We start from the raw sequence: 18,573 nt of genomic DNA, 5'->3' as shown, positions 1-18,573 counted from the left end.
AGCCGCCCGCCTGTCCGGAGCCGCCAGAGCCGCCCGCCTGTCCGGAGCTGCCAGAGCCGCCCGCCTATCCGGAGCCGCCAGAGCCGCCCGCCTGTCCGGAGCAGTCAGAGCCGCCCGCCAGCCCGGGCCAGGCCTCCTTCATGTCTCCCCAGCCTGGTGAATCCTGGGCCAGAGCCGCCAGAGCCGCCCGCCAGCCTGGAGCCGCCGGAGCCGCCAGAGCCGCCCGCCAGACTGGTGAGTCCTGTGCCTGCGCCCAGGGCCAGGCCTCCTTCATATCTCCCCAGCCTGGTGAATCCTGGGTCAGTGCCGCCGGAGCAGCCAGGGTCGCCCGCCAGCCAGGCGCAGCCATCGCCGCCCGCCAGCCGGGCGCAACCAGGGCCGCCCGCCAGCCGTGCGCAGTCAGGGTCGCCCTCCAGACCTTCGGCGCGGCCAGGTGCGCCACCTAAGAGGGCGACGCCAAGGGTGGAACAGAGGCCATCGCCGCCCGCCAGCCGGGCGCAACCATCGCCGCCCGCCAGCCGGGCGCAGCCATCACCGCAAGCCGGGCGCAGCCATTGCCGCCCGCCAGCCGGGCGCAGTCAGGGTCGCCCTCCAGACCTTCGGCGTGGCCAGGTGCGCCACCTAAGAGGGCGACGCCAAGGGTGGAACAGAGGCCATCGCCGCGCCCGCCAGCCGTAAGAAGGCCCACCCGGACCCTCCCCTTCAGTGTCAGGTTTTGCGGCCGGAGTCCGCACCTTGGGGGGGGGGGGGGGGGGGGGGGGGGGGGGGGGGTACTGTAACGCCCTGGCCATAGAGAGGGGTTTTTGTTCTTTATTTTGGTTAGGCCAGGGTGTTACATTGGGTGGGCGTTCTATGTTTTTGTATTTCTTTGTTTTGGGCCGTGTGTGGCTCCCAATCAGGCACAGCTGAAGCTCGTTGTTGCTGATTGGGAGTCACACATAAGGAGCATGTTTTTCCTTTGGGTTTTGTGGGTAATTGTTTCTGTTAGTGTTTGCACCTGACAGGACTGTTTTGGCTGTCAGTTTTCTTGTTTTTTGTATAGTGTTCACGTTGTTCTATTAAAATTCTAATGATGAACACATCCTCTGCTGCACCTTGGTCTTCTTCCACAGACAGCCGTTACACACTCCTCTTCAATGGCTGTGCAAATTTGCTGGATATTGGCGGGAACTGGAACACGCCGTCCTACACATCGAACCAGAGCAACCCAAACATGCTCAATGGGTGACATGTCTGGTGAGTGTGCTGGACATTTTCAGCTTCCAGGAATTGTGTACAGATCCTTTCGACATTGGGCCTTGCATTATCGTGCTGAAACATGATGTGATGGTGGCGGATGAATGACACGACAATGGGCATCAGGATCTTGTCACAGTATCTCTATGCATTTAAATTGCCATCGATAAAATGCAATTGTGTTCGCTGTCCGTAACTTATGCCTGCCCATACCATCCCCCCACCGCCACCATGGGGCACTTTGTTAACAACGCTGACATCAGCAAACCGCTCGCCTACACAACGCCATACACGCACACGTCTGCCGTCTGCCCGGTACAATTGAAACTGGGATTCATCTGTGAACAGCACACTCCTCCAGCATTCCAGTGGCCATCGAAGGTGAGAATTTGCCCACTGAAGTCAGTCACGACGCTGAACTGCAGTCCGGTCAAGACCCTGATGAGGACGACAAGCATACAGATGAGCTTCCCTGAAATGGTTTCTGACAGTTTGTGCAGAAATTGTTCGGTTGTGCAAACCCACAGTTTCATCAGCTGTCCGGGTTGCTGGTATCAAACCATCTCGCAGGTGAAGAAGTCGGATGTGAAGGAACCAGATGTGAAGAAGCCGGATGTGGTGGTCTGCGGTTGTGAGGCCGTTGGACGTACTGCCAAATTCTCTCAAATGATGTTGGATGCGGCTTATGGTAGACAAATTAACATTCAATTCTCTGGCACAGCTCTGGTGGGCATTCCTGCAGTCAGCATGCACATTGTACACTCCTTGAAAACTTGAAACATCTGTGGCATTGTGTTGTGTGACAAAACTGCACATTTTACAGTGGCCTTTTATTGTCTCCAGCAAAAGGTGCACATGTGTAACGATCATGCTGTTTAATCAGCTTCTTGATATGCCACACCTGTCAGGTGGAAGGATTATCTTGGCAAATGAGAAATGCTCACTAACAGGGATGTAAAAAAAATTGTGCACAGAATTTGAGCTAAATAAGCTTTTTGTGCATACTGTATGGATCATTTTTGGGATCTTTAATTTCAGTTCATGAAACATGGGACCAACACTTTAGGTGTTATGTTTATATTTTTGTTCAGTGTAAATTGAACACCCTCCCACCCTCACCTCAAAAATAATGTTTACGACCAAAAATAACAATAACTGTAGCGACCCTGTGTTTATAAATGTGGATATCGACTTTGCCATCAGCATGCTTTTGTGGGGGTTTGCCGACCATCACAGATAAGCTCGCTCTCCCTGCCCATTTCATTACAGTAAGATCAGAGCCAGCTGCAGACAACGATCAGCTGGGGGGGAAATCCTATTTTCAACATTTTGATGCCATATTTATAATTATATAAAATATTTGCAACAAATTTTCCACCAACAGGTTTCTGTGCCAATGCACCACACAACCAATAAACAACGCATTCCGACTTCAGGCACTTCAATACCATGTTTTGCGTTTTCAACGCCACAATAAATTGACTATGTCAATCTCGATTAAAAGAAAATACATCCCTCCCTGGCTTGATAATCTCCGAATGTCAATAAAGTTTTTGGTGTTTTGAAACAGATGTCTCTTTCCATTCATCAATTGGCCGCTGCACAGTTTGGGTTGATTGATTGTATCAGGGCATTGCATGCATAGACCTATAGACTAAGGTGTCCACTGTATGATATTCCTATTTTAATATGTATATAGAGCCAATATGAAAAGGAAGAGAAGTTTAGGCCTGACCCCATAGAGAGAGATATGCCGGTGGCATGCTACGACGCCAACTTGCATTTCTTTATGCCAGACGGCTACTGCGTCTGCTATACAGATATAGACGTACAGAATTTGTTCATTTTCGATCTGAATATTTTGTATAAAGATAAGCACTACAATGTTAGATTATAGGAGTAACTCTGATAGGCCTGAAACAGTATTCCTCACCTCAAGTTCAACTGTCGGAGTCAGCTGGAGCACTGGGGTACACTGCCTTCATATCATACGCCGGCAGTAGCTAAAGCTTAATTATAGCGACACCATACCAAACCTTCACAAACGTTTCTAAACTTTATTAGGGTAATATTAAAAGTAAGTCCAGCCATTGTTTATAGGGACAATACAAGCAGAAGAGCGAATGTAAACCAGGGGGTAAAAACGCACTACCCTCCCCCCCAAAAAAGTTGAACAACCCTCTATTTTGGACCAACCTCTTCCCCAGCAAATTTCGTTCTGTCGCTAAGCAATCAGAGCCCAAATCCCACCCAATGCTCATTTTTAGGCGCCTTTTTGCCTGTCTGGCGTGCCGGGATGTCGGGGTTTTTCCATTTTATTGCATCCTATTAGTCATAAGTTGTGTAAACCTTATGTGATCCTATTCATCCAGTGTCCCCCTTGTGCATAAAGTTTTTTATTATTGTGTAAAAAACGAATGTTACCACTGAATAGTGTAAGTTTAAATAAAACTGCTCTGGTGACTATCAACTGGTCCTACATAGGCCTAATTGTTGCCTGTTCCTTCTCAAGATTTCAAATTGAGCACGTACTATGTTGATTGATTGTTGGAGTTCAATACATGTATTTACATGTGAGTAATGTGCATGTTATGGCTATTTATGAAAGAAAACAATTTATTGAAAATAAATCATTTCAGCAAACAAAATGAATGATATTCCAAGCCACATGGTCTCAGTGTTGTACCTCCTCATGGATTACTGCTAGATAGCTATCTTGGTGAAGCATTTAGTGTTGTGTGCATTGTGCTGCACATACCACCCCATTCGTTTCATATGAAGCGTGTGTGACTTCCTGGCTCTGTTAGCAAGCTAATGGTGGCTAGCGGTGGCGGGTAACTGTACCTCACCGTGATTTGATTGAGACCTCTATAGTCAATGCCCGGACGTAAACCTCCATCCTTCTTCACAAAAAAATTTACTTGAGGAGGCGGGGGAAGTAGAGGGCCGAATGTACCCCTGACGCAGGGATCCAGAGACATATCTATCTTACTTGTATGTATCTTACTGTACTCTATCCATATGTATCCATAGCTGGTTAAAAAAAGGTGAAATAAATTTAAATAAAAAAAAAAAAAAAAAATAGCCACCGTCTCCGCTTGCGACAGGGGATACACGTGACTCCTGGGAAGCGCAGCATCTGCCAGGAGATTTATCGCACAATCCCCCCGTCGATGAGGTGGCAATTGAGTCGCCTTCTTTTTACAGGCGAGAGCCAAATCGGCATATTCTGGGGTGGGATGTGCACGGTGGAGACCTGGTCTGGACTTTCCACCGTGGTAGCACCAACGGAAACCCCTACACACCTCCCTGAGCACTCTCGCGACCACCCCGTGAGAGCCCTCTGTTGCCAGGAAGTAGTGGGGTTATGCAGAGCCAACCAGGGAAGGCCTAGTACCACAGGAAACACAGGAGATTCAATGAGGAAGAGACTGATTCTCTCCTCGTGACTCCCCTGCATAACCATGGCCAAGGAGATGGTGGCCTCCCTGATTAGCCCGGACCCTAATGGTCGATTATCTAGAGCATGTACCGGGAAGGGTCTAACTATAGGAAAAATGGGGATCCCTAACCTAATGGCTAATGCTCTGTCGATAAAATTCCCAGCTGCGCCTGAATCGACGAGCACCTTATACTGGGAATGTGGGGAAAACTCAGGGAAACAAACAGGCACAAACAGTTGATCAACAGAGGACTGGATGAGTGTGGTGCGAACTCACCTGAGGTGACGCCAGAGTTGCCTCGACTCCCAGAGGAACAAACACGGCACCGACCGGCAGTGTGTCCTCTGCGGCCACAGATGGTGCACGTGATGGCTCCTCCTCCAGCCTCCCTATGAGCAGCCCCTCCTAACTCCATGGGCACCGGAGCAGGGGTGCTGGAAGATGGCACCAGCAGGCATCCGCGGGTGACCAGCAGGTTATCCAATCGGATGGACAAATCCACCAGTTGGTCAAAGAAAATGGTGGCATCCCTGCAGGCCAGCTCACGTCAGACGTCCTCTCGTAGGCTGCATCGATAGTGGTCGATGAGGGCCGTCGTTCCAGCCTGCTCCGGCGGCCAAGGTCCGGAATTCCAGGGCGAAGTCCTGGGCTCTCCTCGTCCCCTGCCTCAAATGGAAGAGCCTTTCCCCCGCCACTCTGCCCTCGGGTGGATGGTCGAAGACGGCCCGGAAGCGACGGGTGAACTCCTCGAAGTGGTTTGACGCCGTGTCTCCTTCTTTCCACATGGCGTTTGCCCACTCCAGCGCTCTACCTGTGAGGCAGGAGATGAGGGCGGCCACTCTCTCCCTTCCCGAGGGAGCTGGGTGCACAGTGGCCAGGTAGAGGTCCAGTTGTAACAAGAATCCCTGGCACTGTGCTGCCGTTCCATCATACTCCCTGGGAAGGGAGAGACGCATCCCACTGGAACTCTCTCCGGATGGGACAGGTGGAGACAACCCCGGTTGTGCTGGTCGAGGCAGCTAAGAGACTTCCTGTCTCTCCCAGCGGTCCATGGTCTGGACAACGCGATCCATCATGGCACCAAGAGGATGTAACATGGCCGAATGTTCCTGGACGCGCTCCTCAACTCCTCTAACCGGGGCACCTGCTCCTGCTCCTGCTGATTCCATTGGAGGTGTGTAATTCTGTCAAGGGGTGTACTAGAGGTGAAGTCAGGTGCAGGAGAGCAGAGTAATGATAACAGGCACACTTTTATTTTCGTTCCAAAACGAGAGCGCTACATAAATCAAACGCCCTCAAAACACGGAACATAACAAAAGTAAGGCGCGTAACATAACACCACAATAACATGAAACAATGACACACAAATACATGATGGGAAACAGAGGGTTAAATACAAGTAGATTGTTTGGGGAAATGAAAATCAGGTGTGTATGAAGCAAGCCAAGACCAATGGACATATGAAAAATGGAGCGGCGATGAAAGCCGGTGACATATTTCACCCGAACAAGGAGAGGAGCCGACTTCGGCGGAAGTCGTGACAATATGGCACAATTCAACAAAACAAAACCAACATGAAAAAAAAAAAACGTTATATTTAATCTAGAATCCTCCTCACCAGAGTAAAAAAACAAACCAAAAAACAAAACTCATTGAGGGCTTGCTTGATGATTCATTTAACAAGATGAATCAGGCGTGTTCGTTTGGGGCTACCATCAAAATGTGTACTGCTGAAGGTACTCGAGGACTCGAGTTGGGGAACACAGCGCTATTATATCATGTTCTAGTAATATACATACATCCATGGAAATGGTGCCTGTAACGGTGGAGGGGCTGGCTTTGCAACAAAGAGGATGAATTCGACAACAAGGTAGAAGAGAAGGAGGTGCACGACATGGTTTGGAGGTTGAATAAATGCATGTAAGAATTGTATTAGTATATAGCACATTTCTTTTTAGAATTCTTAACAAATTATAACAAAAGGGAGAAAGGAGAGATACAAAATAACATCAGTATTGTAAACCCCTCTCCCACCCCACCCAGTGGCACATATACTTTCTGAGATCAATTATTGCATTTGGGGAGTTAAATCTAAGCCCAAGATAAAGTGGCTCAGTGAATGGGGTGTGGAATGCATACAGGTGGGTCAGTGTGTCAGACTCAGAGGAGATGCTGTAGAAGGGCAGAAGCCTGGCCCGGCCAGTCCAGAAACACCCCCTACTCTACAAGACACATTTGGTATGATTTTGGGGAGGCGTAAGTTGTGGATAATTTTTAGGTGCTGTGCTTATGCTTTGAGGCGTACAATGTCCAAGAAACAGCATTCTGTCCTAGCATTATATTGCCACTGGCCTCTTTCCTCTCTATTCCCTTGTAGGCTATGCCTACGGTATATGTACGTCGTGTAGACACTCAGCCTCCAAGTAATGTCACTCGTCGATGCCCTCCTTGCACAGCACCTGGTTCTATTTATTAAACGTCTCTTGGGTGCTGGGATAGCGCTGCTCCTTTCTCTGGCGCATCACTTTCCTGTTCCCCTCGGACAGGGACAGGAAACCATTTGCTGTGCTAGCGTCTAGTGTGATTTGCTTTGCTGCTGTCTAGTGTGAGCTCACTGGCATCTGAAAAGTGATTAGATTAGGTAAATATTTGGATTAGAAAAATAAAGATTTTCAATTGTCCTCATGCCCAGAAGAAAAATATTTTGTTTGTAGTCAAGTGTTTTACAGAAACACCACTGTATTTGCAAAGGTGCTACTACATGTCCTGGAAAGTTTTATCAGTCATGATTCAAGGTTAATTACTCACATTTCTTCAGACCTCGTTTGGTCCTGCGCTCTCCTCGGTGGTCCACACTGAGAGACAAAGTAGGGTTGAATGAAAAGGGGTGACAAGACTCAGACTCATTAAAGGTAATATTATTAAAATTAGAGCTAGCAGCACCCCACCCTTGCGGTTGGTAAATCATTGAAAATGAAATGTGATTTATCCATCCTACAAATAAAAAATGTTTACAGTGAGGGAAAAAAGTATTTGATCCCCTGCTGATTTTGTACGTTTGCCCACTGACAACGAAATGATCAGTCTATAATTTTAACGGTAGGTTTATTTGAACAGTGAGAGACAGAATAACAACAATAAAATCCAGAAAAACGCATGTCAAAAATGTTAGAAATTGATTTGCATTTTAATGAGGGAAATAAGTATTTATTTCTGTATCTGTATCTGTTCAGCTTTTTGGTCTCTGATATGCTGCTAATATACACAGCTTTTGAACAGGCATCAAGATTATATCATCGAATTGAAATGCAGTCATGAAATATATACAGTACCAGTCAAACGTTTGGACACACCTACTCATTCAATGGTTACATTGTAGAATAATAGTGAAGACATCAAAACTATGAAATAACACATATGGAATCATGTAGTAACCGAAACAAATCAAAATATATTTTATATTGTCACGACTTCTGCCGAAGTCGATGCCTCTCCTTGTTTGGGCGGTGCTCGGCGATCGACGTCACCGGTCTTCTAGCCATCATTGATCCATTTTTCATTTTCCGTTCATTTTGTCTTGTCTTCCTACACACCTGGTTCCAATCCCATTCATTACTTGTTGTGTATTTAACCCTCTGTTTCCTCTCATGTCCTTGTCAGAGATTGTTTGTTTGTTATGTTTGTGTATTATGTATTGGTGTGCGACGGGTTCTTGTATTTTGTCAAGTCTATTAAACGACTCCATTTATACCAAGTTTGATTCTCCTGCGCTTGACTTCCCTGCCACCTACACACAAGACATTACATATATTTTACATTTTTCAAAGTAGCCACCCTTTGCCTGGATGACAGCTTTGCACACTCTTGGCATTCTCTCAACCAGCTTCATGAGGTGGTCACCTGGAATGCATTTCAATTAACAGGAATGCCTTGTTAAAAGGTCATTTGTGGAATTTCTTTCCTTAATGCGTTTGAGCCAATCAGTTATGTTGTGAAAAGGTAGGGTATGAATGAGTAGGTATGTCCAAACTTTTGACTGATACTGTATGTAAAATTATATTTGTATTTGTCGATTAATTTACTTCTACCCAATTCCTTTCATGAAGGTTTTCGTTTACGAAAAAGGAAACACAATCGAAAACCTTCCCAAAAGGCATTAACTGCATATTGCTGTATTTGTTACTGCTTTACAAACCTCATTGCCTGAGGCTTACTACCATCACAAACATCATGTGGGCAACTTCGCCCCCAGGTCCTCAAGGCCATTACCGGGTTGTAATAGTGCCTTATGAAATTTTAAGTTGAAATTGAAGTTGAAGTTGAAATATTGCATTTTAGAAGCCTGTTGTACTCAATGAAGTGCTCCCTTTTTTCTTTTTGATGAAGGCTGAGTCAATTTTGATGTTAACAAATTCATGAAATGCATATAGAGCAGTGAAGAAGTCCTGAACAAATACGTCTACAAAACAATACACTTTTTGGGGAATACAGTCTATGCTCTAATTCTACAAGTTCTGTACACAGGCCAGGGCATGCAGCAGCTTCCATGACACTAATTCCAGTCTTTTGATGCACAGTTACTGCCATCCAGCAGAACACCGGTATATGGCACATTATATAGAGGCTCCAGGTTGCTTTAATGTCTGAGATGATGAGGCTGGCCATCTCTGGATCATTGATTTTAGGTTTAGGGTTAGGGCTAACCCTAACCTCTCCTGAAGTACTCATCCTATGGAGCATCGTTGAATCATCTGGTCTCTGTAACTCAATCAATACTATCTGGAGGGATCTGATTGGCAGTTACTAGATGGGAGGTTCTCCAGAGGAGAGCATCAGGGAGCAGATGGCCAGTGATGAGGTTTGTAAGAAAAACATCAAGTGCAGCAGACTCTGACACGTCAGATATCGGCCTGAGGTCACACTTTATTTGGATAGTCCATCTGTAGATGCTACACAGATGGTCATACTATCAACAATCAATCTGTTGATAAGAAACGGACTATCTGTCGATAAGCAACTGCTTGCTAAGGTAACAGATGTTTTACCCAAATAAAGTGCTACCCGGACTGTTTTCATCAAACTCCAGTGGCAGTTGGCCCTCATCCAGGCCGTCAAGGATGGAAGAAAAAAAACATTGGTTATTTTGATCTTGTTTCTTATGTGAAGGATATCTTCAAAAAGAGCAACAAAAAAGTACAACAGCAAATGTGTTATTTTGGGTGAAATTGTGGTGTCTTTTCCACTGGGATAACAACTGAATTTTAATTTCTCCTTGCTCCGGTCATACAGTGGCACCCGTCTTGATTGTGGCATCTAGAAGAATGAACAAGACAGAAATTTACATTTAAAACAGCCTTTCAAATACAGTTTCAAAAACAATCTAGCCCAGGGTTAGGTTTTCAGAAGAGTGATGTGAATTTTCCTCTAACTTCTTATCCTCAGCTTTGCTCCTTCTGATCCTGATAGAGCTGAGCGATTAACCAACAATTCGTTTTTTTCACAGTTATTAAACAACAGTTAAATTACTTGAATACTATTTAGTTCAGGTATTTCTGATTCCAACATGCAGTTTCTCTAGATAGAAATCAAATAATTCACGAGAGTAGAACGCAGGAGAAGGGAGTTGTAGTTTTCATTAACCAAATATTCAGCATAGTTCAGTGTAGAAACGTGTAAATGAACTACAATGACCATAATCCATTGCGCCTGTTTTTTCCACTCAGAAAGAGATTTTTTACTTTTTGGCCTGCTACTTTAGGTTAGATAAACACAGACCGCATAGACCACATGAGAGAGGAAAATACACAACACAAAGAAAAGAGAGAGGGATAGAGGCAGTTCATGAAAGTATGCCTTATCTACTTTGTAAAACTAGTAAAATGATTTAGTCAGTCAGCTCTGCAGCATGCTTAGTCAGCCTAACCTAGCTAAATAGGATGACTAAAGACAGTACAGTATGGGGAGCAGAGAGAACATTGTTTGGCTGCTACAGCCTGAGCAGGGATGAGATGATGACTTTTAATTAAGGAATGAAAAATAATAACGTAATCAAATAAAAGGGGGGGGGTCTGATCCCAGATCAGCACTCCTACTCTGAGACGTTTGGTGAATATAAGCCTTGAGTAGCAGGGACCAGTGGACCAAGAGGTTGTTGGGGTCCCGGACGGCTGAAGCATGCATATATACATGCATAGTTTCACAACAGCGCAGGATTCCTGGTAAGATTAACATTCAGTAACAAGGATCAGCCTCAATCCTCCAGCCTGGGGAACCAAGTTGCTACTGACACAACTGGGACCTGAACACACAAAACAATGAATACACACACAAACACTCACATATGCACATACACACTATGGTACGCACAGATATGCACGCACAGACTGTTCTTATGGACTGTACACACAGATTCCCACACACAGGCAAATACAGACAAACATGGATACACATACTGTACTTACAGACAGATAAACATGCATAACCCCACACAAATATGTACATATATCGTACTTGTTAAGGCACACTCCACATGCACGCAGACACATATGCATGTACACATTCACAGTGCTCTTGACCCAAAGCTGTTTTGATTTTCCCCTTGTTCCCTCAGCCACAGCGACAGCCGTGCATGTTAGTGTACGGTCCCCACTTCACGTCAACTGCAGGTGACTACCTAAGCACTTTACACCGACAGGCAGACCATTTCATAACAGTCTGTGTGTTATGAAAGATACTTAAGTAATGATGTCTGAGAAGCCGGTGTTTGGAGGATATATTGGCACGGCCAATATATCCTCCAAACACCGGCTTCGAGGGCTTACCAACATATTCGGGTTACCAACATATTCAAATAATGATTTACATATTTTCATTAAAAACATATTTATACTATTTCATCCTTTCTACCCTAGCCGGCTGGTTGTTCGTTCTATCGGTTCGGTTGCCAGAGACGTGACCCAGTCGATCAGTCTTTTTGTTCTGTGTCTATGGACGCGACCCAGTTGTTCGTTCTAAGTGTTCCATCGTCGTACTGGCTGGCAACGTCCTTATTCCTTGCTTGCTAGCAAGGCAACTACGGCTAACTACGGCTAACACTGCATTGCAGTGCTAGAGGCATCACTCAAACCTGGGATCGATGTGTCGCAGCCGGCCACAACCAGGAGACCCATGAGGCGGCACACAATTGGCCCAGTGTCGTCCGGGTTAGGGGAGGGTTTGGCCAGCCGGGATATCCTTGTCCCATCGCGCTCTAGCGACACCTTGTGACGGGCCGGGCGCATGCACACTGACTTCTGTCGTCAGGTGTTGTCACGTCCTGATCCTAGTAAGATGTCATTTTCTATAGTAGAGTAGGTCAGGGCGTGACAGGGGGTGTTTTTGTGTTTTTCTATGTTTTCTATTTCTATGTTTAAGTTCTAGTTTTTCTATTTCTATGTTGGGATTGTTTGGATTGATCTCTAATTGGAGGCAGCTGATCCTCATTGCCTCTGATTAGAGATCATATTTAAGTAGGGGTTTTTCTTCCTGGGTTTTGTGGGTAGTTGTTTTCTGTTTAGTGTATTTCACCTGACGGAACTGTTGTCGGTTGTTTTGTTCTAGTGTCTTCATAATAAAAGTGAATATGAGCACTATACACGCTGCGCCTTGGTCCCCTTCATCTTCTCTGGGCTAGGTGGGACGTGACCGTCCCACACTATTCAACAGCCAGTGAAATAGCATGGTGCGAAATAAAAAACAGCAAAAATCTCATAATTTCATTTTCTCAAACAATCAACTATTTTACACCATTTTAAAGATAAGACTCTCGTTAATCTAACCACATTGTCCGATTTCAAAAAGGCTTTACAGCGAAAGCATAAAATTAGATTATGTTAGGACATAAACTTAACAAGAAAATCCACACAGCCATTTTCCAAGCAAGGATATGCATCATAAAAACCAAAAGTACAGCTAAAATATTTACTAACCTTTGATGATCTTCATCAGATGGCACTCATAGGACTTCATGTTATACAATACATGTATGTTTTGCTCGATAAAGTTCATATTTATATCCAAAAACAGCATTTTACATTGGCGCGTGATGTTCAGAAAATGTATTCCCACCAAAACTTCGGTGAATGTCCACATCAATTTACAAAAATACTCATCATAAACGTTGATAAAATTTACAACAGTTATTGAAAGAATTATAGATACACTACTCCTTGACGCAACCACTTTGTCAGATTTCAAAATAACTTTACGGAGAAAGCACATTGTTCAATATTCTGAGTACATAGCTCAGCCATCGAAGCAAGCTATACAGCTACCCGCCAAGTTCTGGCATCAACAAAACTCTGAATTAGTATTATAAATGTTTTCTTACCTTTGCTGATCTTCGTCAGAATGCACTCCGAGGACTCCTACTTCCACAAGAAATGTTTGTTTTGTTCAAAATACTCCATATTTATGTCCAAATACCTCCGTTTTGTTTGTGCGTTCAGATCACTATCCAAAGGCATAACGCACGAGCGCAGTACCAGAGACGAAAAGTCAAAATGTTCCATTACCGGTCGTAGAAACATGTCAAACGTTATTTACAATCAATCCTTAGGGTATTTTTAACATAAAACGTCGATAATATTCCAACCGGACAATAGCGTATTCATTACAGAAGAAAAAGAAGGAGGGGCGCGCTCGCAGATCACCAAGTCCTTTGTCCATAGGCAGTCCACTCATTGACTGAGCTACTATTCTCTGCCCAGTAACAGGAGAAGGATGGAAAAACTTTCTGAAGGCTGTTGACAGCCAATGGAAGCCTTAGGAAGTGCAACAGGACCCCACAGACACTGTAGTTTCAATAGGGATTCAAAAGAAGAACTACAATTCTCAGATTTCCACACTTCCTGGTTGGATTTCTCTCAGGTTTTTGCCTGACATATGAGTTCTGTTATACTCACAGACATCATTCAAACAGTTTTAGAAACTTCAGAGTGTTTTCTATCCAAATCTACTAATAATATGCAAATATTAGACTCTGGGCCCGAGTATTAGGCAGTTTACTCTGGGCACGCTTTTCATCCGAAATCAAAAATACTGCCCCCTATACCCTAAAAAGTTATACGACCCGCGTTACAGAACTACCCACCACAACTGGATCAAGCAGCGTGTATAGTGCTCATATTCACTTTTATTAGGAAGACACTAGAACAAAACAACAAAACGACCGACAACAGTTCCGTCAGGTGAAATACACTAAACAGAAAACAACTACCCACAAAACCCAGGAAGAAAAACCCGTACTTAAACCAGCTTCCCATTTATTTTGGTCAGAGACACATTTGCTAAATAGATGATTTACTATAAACCATTAGTATTTACTGTCAACTTCCTGTGACCGAGCTCTTTACGGATTGCCTTCCTGTAAAATCAACCTGTGTTTCATGAACACTGTCTGCTGATCAGAGAGCAACCCAGTTGCATCCACCCTGAGAGAGGAGCGGCAGTAAGGAATGCAACCTCCAGACGTCACACAGAGACACAGTATTCAGTGACTGCATGGAGGCCTAAGCCCTGTCTGTCTGTTACATGGTGACAGGGAGATAGAGGAGCACACACACACACACATACAAAGCCCAACATTACTGTTACAGAAGTGACAAGAGGAAGAAGCTGTAGCCTCGTATATTCTCATTCGTTGATGGCTCTCCTCCCTCCCCACACAAAGACACACACATAGACACAGCTTCTATTAGTAGCTTTGAAGTCTCTAAGCTGATTCCCATTCTTTAATAAAACCCTGTTCTCTCCACTTCCTCTCTTTGCCACCATTTGAATTGAGCACGATTACGTAAGAGTCTTAAGCTCACTGATTGGTTAGGAGGGAGGGAAGGGAGGGAAAAGTAAGACACACCGACAATACTGACACACACACACACAGCCCTTTAGTTGCACTGCTATATTTGTATACACTGCCGTTACTATCTATAGTCTTTCTCTCTTTTTTTATCTATAGGCCCCTCTCTGTTCTCAGTAATAGAAGCCCCTCTGTGGTTCTACAGACAAAGGCTTGTACACAGCAGCCAGGATTGTGTGTGTGTGTGTGTCCGCGTGGGTGTGTGTCTGTCATAACGAGGAGGGTAGACCGTCTCAACCCATCCACTGAACATAGACAGAGGAAGAGAGGAGGTGAAAGAACAATGGGACATAGATATACTGAACACTGGGAGCCAATTATTGTTTTGCGGTGTGTTGGTTTGGCAACTGTGAATCACTCCTGTCATGCCAATAAACCTAGCCTTAATTTGAAGTTGGCAGAGAGAGAGGGACTGAGATAAAGAAAGAGAAGAATAGAGAGTGAGAGGGGATCAGAAAGAGAAGGAAACAGAGAGAGAGAGAGCAACCAAGCAGAGAATCAGCTGGTTGTGACTTCATCTAAGTCAGACTGTGTGTAGGCCCTTGGGCCGTGCAGACAAACCACTCCCAGTCTCCATCCTACGAGAGAGAGAGAGAGAGAGAGATAATATTAGCCTCTCTGTTTTGTTTACAGAACAGTGACACAAAGTACACTACAGACCCTCACACACACAAATCTTCACAACAGACAGTTATTATAGTTATCATGATAGACAACATCACATTGCCGACCGTAGTAACTGTATGAGTGATTACGGGGTGGACTGTGACTGCACTGCAAGGTCAAGTAAGAACAGTAGTAGTGGCACACAGTAGAGTACAATTACATCCCTCTCTGCCCCGGGCGCCTGGTGACCCAAACACACTCTGACTCTGTCCCTGCCACAGCTGTGGGTTGCGTGCCCAGACTCCCTGCCTCCCTCTACTCAGGTCTGAGTGCTTCACACTGGGCTGGGAGTGGGGCGAGGGTGGAGGGGCGCTAGTCTAGCCTCTGGCTGTCGGGGAGAGGGAGAAGGCTGGCTGGCCCACTGACACTGGCAAGGGGGCTACGGGAGGATAGGAGGACGGGAGGGTGGAGTGGGAAGGGAAAGGCGGGGTGTATGGTTGTGTGAGTGGCAGGGTAGGGGATGGTAAAATAAGGTCAAATAAGAACACTAAAATTGCATTTTGACTCCCATCCCCCATCTCTGACACACACACACACACACACACACACACACACACACACACACCAGAGAGCCCCGTCCATCAAAGAGCTATAAATGAAGCCACATGTAGTAGCTGAACGGAGAGAGGAGACAGACAACATAGCGACAGGAGGGTTAGGATCAGCCCCCCCAGTTCTATGTGTTGTGATAATTGCGTTGTTTGCTCTATAACTTGTTAATTCATATTCTTTGTGACCGTGATATATAGGCATAAGGTCTGAGACAATAAGAAAACACAGTGGCAGAATAAATTCAACCACACCTTTGTTTCATCACAAAACCGGACACTAACCTCTGTCCAGTGAAGTCCACAAAGCACACTGCATGTACAGTAACAGACAGTTACGTGACCTACAGCGTGGTCAAGCAAGTTCATGTTTCCCACATTTTCGGAAACAACTATTGATTTAGAACCACAGAGAGTTACCGCAAGTCGCAAAGAAAACAGGAGCTGACTTCATCATTCCGGCACCATTTCAACTTCAACATTTCAACATTATCATGCTTAGTCTAATACAGTAGATACCCACAATTTTGTCCAATCTACGTAAGCTAAATATGATGTGGCTGTCCATGGTTCTGATGTGTGTGCACGTTCATGCAAGTAGAAAAACATGTTGACTCACCCTACTTGTAGAGAAACGCTAATGCTAAACGCTCTTCTCTTTCATGTTGACGAAACGGTCTATCGCTCTGTCATACAGTATACGCTTATATTTTTTGTTTTCCTGGCTACCTGGCTAAAATGCTTGCTCGCTAGCCTAACTTCCATTCATAGGCAACATTAGCTAGTTAACATTAGCCTTCAACATCTAGCTGCATATTGAACTTCCATACTCTCAGGCCAGGGGCACAACAATGTATGATTTAATGGTTGGATCAGATTTGCCGTTAAAATCATTGGCCAGTACGGAAAATTAAGTAAAACCACAAGTCCAAATCCCTATCTCCATCAGTGGATAATTTAGGAAAGGGCCCATTTTATCTAGCTAGCAACACAACAACACAACGAGATGCAACAATTCAAGTTTTTCTGTCAACGACGTATGCTCTCAATGGCATTTGATAGGACGCCAAAATCCAAGCTGGCTTCCCTTGATACTTTTTTTGGTGCACCAGGACCATTCACAGTTGAGCTCACTCAGTTTAGCTCAACGCTGATTGGCAAATGTTTTATACTTTTTTATCAAGGGAGGCCAAATGCTCGCTGGCTTCCCTTGCCCTCAATGCTACGGGTGGCAACAATGCTATACTTGTTTGGACCAGACAGCATCAGATAGACGGCCTACATGTAGAGAGACAGAGGGGCGCTGTTTAGTTCGCTCGGAGGCTTTCTCCTGTGAGATACATTTAGCCTCTTTGAGAATTGAAGGAAAATTACAAAACACGAAAGACAAATTATTTCATGTTTATTTTTTATTTTATCTGTACATTTTATGGGGAAGCCTGGCTTTCCTTGGCATCCATTAATACATGCCACTGGTAGGATACATCCAGAGGTCTGATCTGATCACTAACAGATACACCAGTCAGTCATACACCTCCCTGGGCTATTCTAGCTACACCTTGGGGGTGTTAGCTGTGCCTGTCATCATCATCTTTGTTACCGCTGTACATTCATTCAGGACAAGTTTTCATTTTCAATGGTGACAACAACACATTGACATATTAGTTAAATATGGTGTAATTATCAATAGGATGACAACAGTTTTGGGTGATAGTCGAGTCACATGGTGAAAATAGACAGTTAATGTGCTTTGATTTGGGCGTGGACATCTCTCTCTGCTTTTCTTAAGGGCATCCTGCACCTCGTTTCTATGGAAACATAGCTCTAAAAAGGGCTGAGAGAGAGCGAGAGAGAGAGAGAGCGAGAGAGAGAGAGAGCGAGAGAGAGAGAGCGAGAGAGAGAGAGCGAGAGAGAGAGAGAGAGAGAGAGGAAAAGATCGAGGGGGTGCCTCTTAGGACAGGGTAAACACTAACCAGCACCCACCCACACCCAGATACACACCCACACAAATGTGCACACACACCCACACAACCACACACTTTGTGCACACACACACACACAGTCACCCACCCACCCCCAGATGCACACACACACACCCACACAACCACACGCATGTGCACCCCCAGATACACACACACACACACACACACACGTGTACACACACACCCACCCACACCCAGATACACACACCCACCCACCCACACACTCCCACACACACACCCTCTCTCTCACATACACGCACACTGCTGGAAGAGAGCAGCATCACCGGATCATAGGACCCTGGTCTGTCTGTCTCTACACCCCAGAGCCCAGGACACCAGCAGACCTAGAGCCTTTAGAAATGGCTGCAGAGATGGCTCTGCACAGGCCTAGAGGCTGATCCTCATCAATAAGCCATAAGACCTGAGAGACAAGAATAACTCTCACTAACTCATCACAGGACACAAGTCATTTAAGTAAGTAAGGTTATGGTAGAGAGCCCAGGGTTTAGACAGTCGATGCAGAGAGTGCAGAGGGCTTTGTGACTGTGGCGGCAGGCTGTATTGGCCTGCACAGCACACACACACACACAGTCACACTCAAGAATACACTCACAAGACACACACACACCTACTCTCTCTCTCCATTATGCGGATGAAAATTGGATTGCTGCTGCTGGATTTGAAATAACTTGATTATAAACAGCCTAACTGTAGCGCTGGGATAAAATCACTTAATAAAGCTGAGTGCATTGACATGAGGGAGAACACACAGTATACACAAACACGTAGCTACCGTTATA

Source organism: Salmo trutta, chromosome 16 (genome assembly GCF_901001165.1).
Source record: "Salmo trutta chromosome 16, fSalTru1.1, whole genome shotgun sequence".
Lineage (NCBI taxonomy): Eukaryota > Metazoa > Chordata > Actinopteri > Salmoniformes > Salmonidae > Salmo > Salmo trutta.
The sequence above is the reverse complement of the archived record's forward strand: the minus strand, read 5'-3'. Positions refer to the sequence as shown.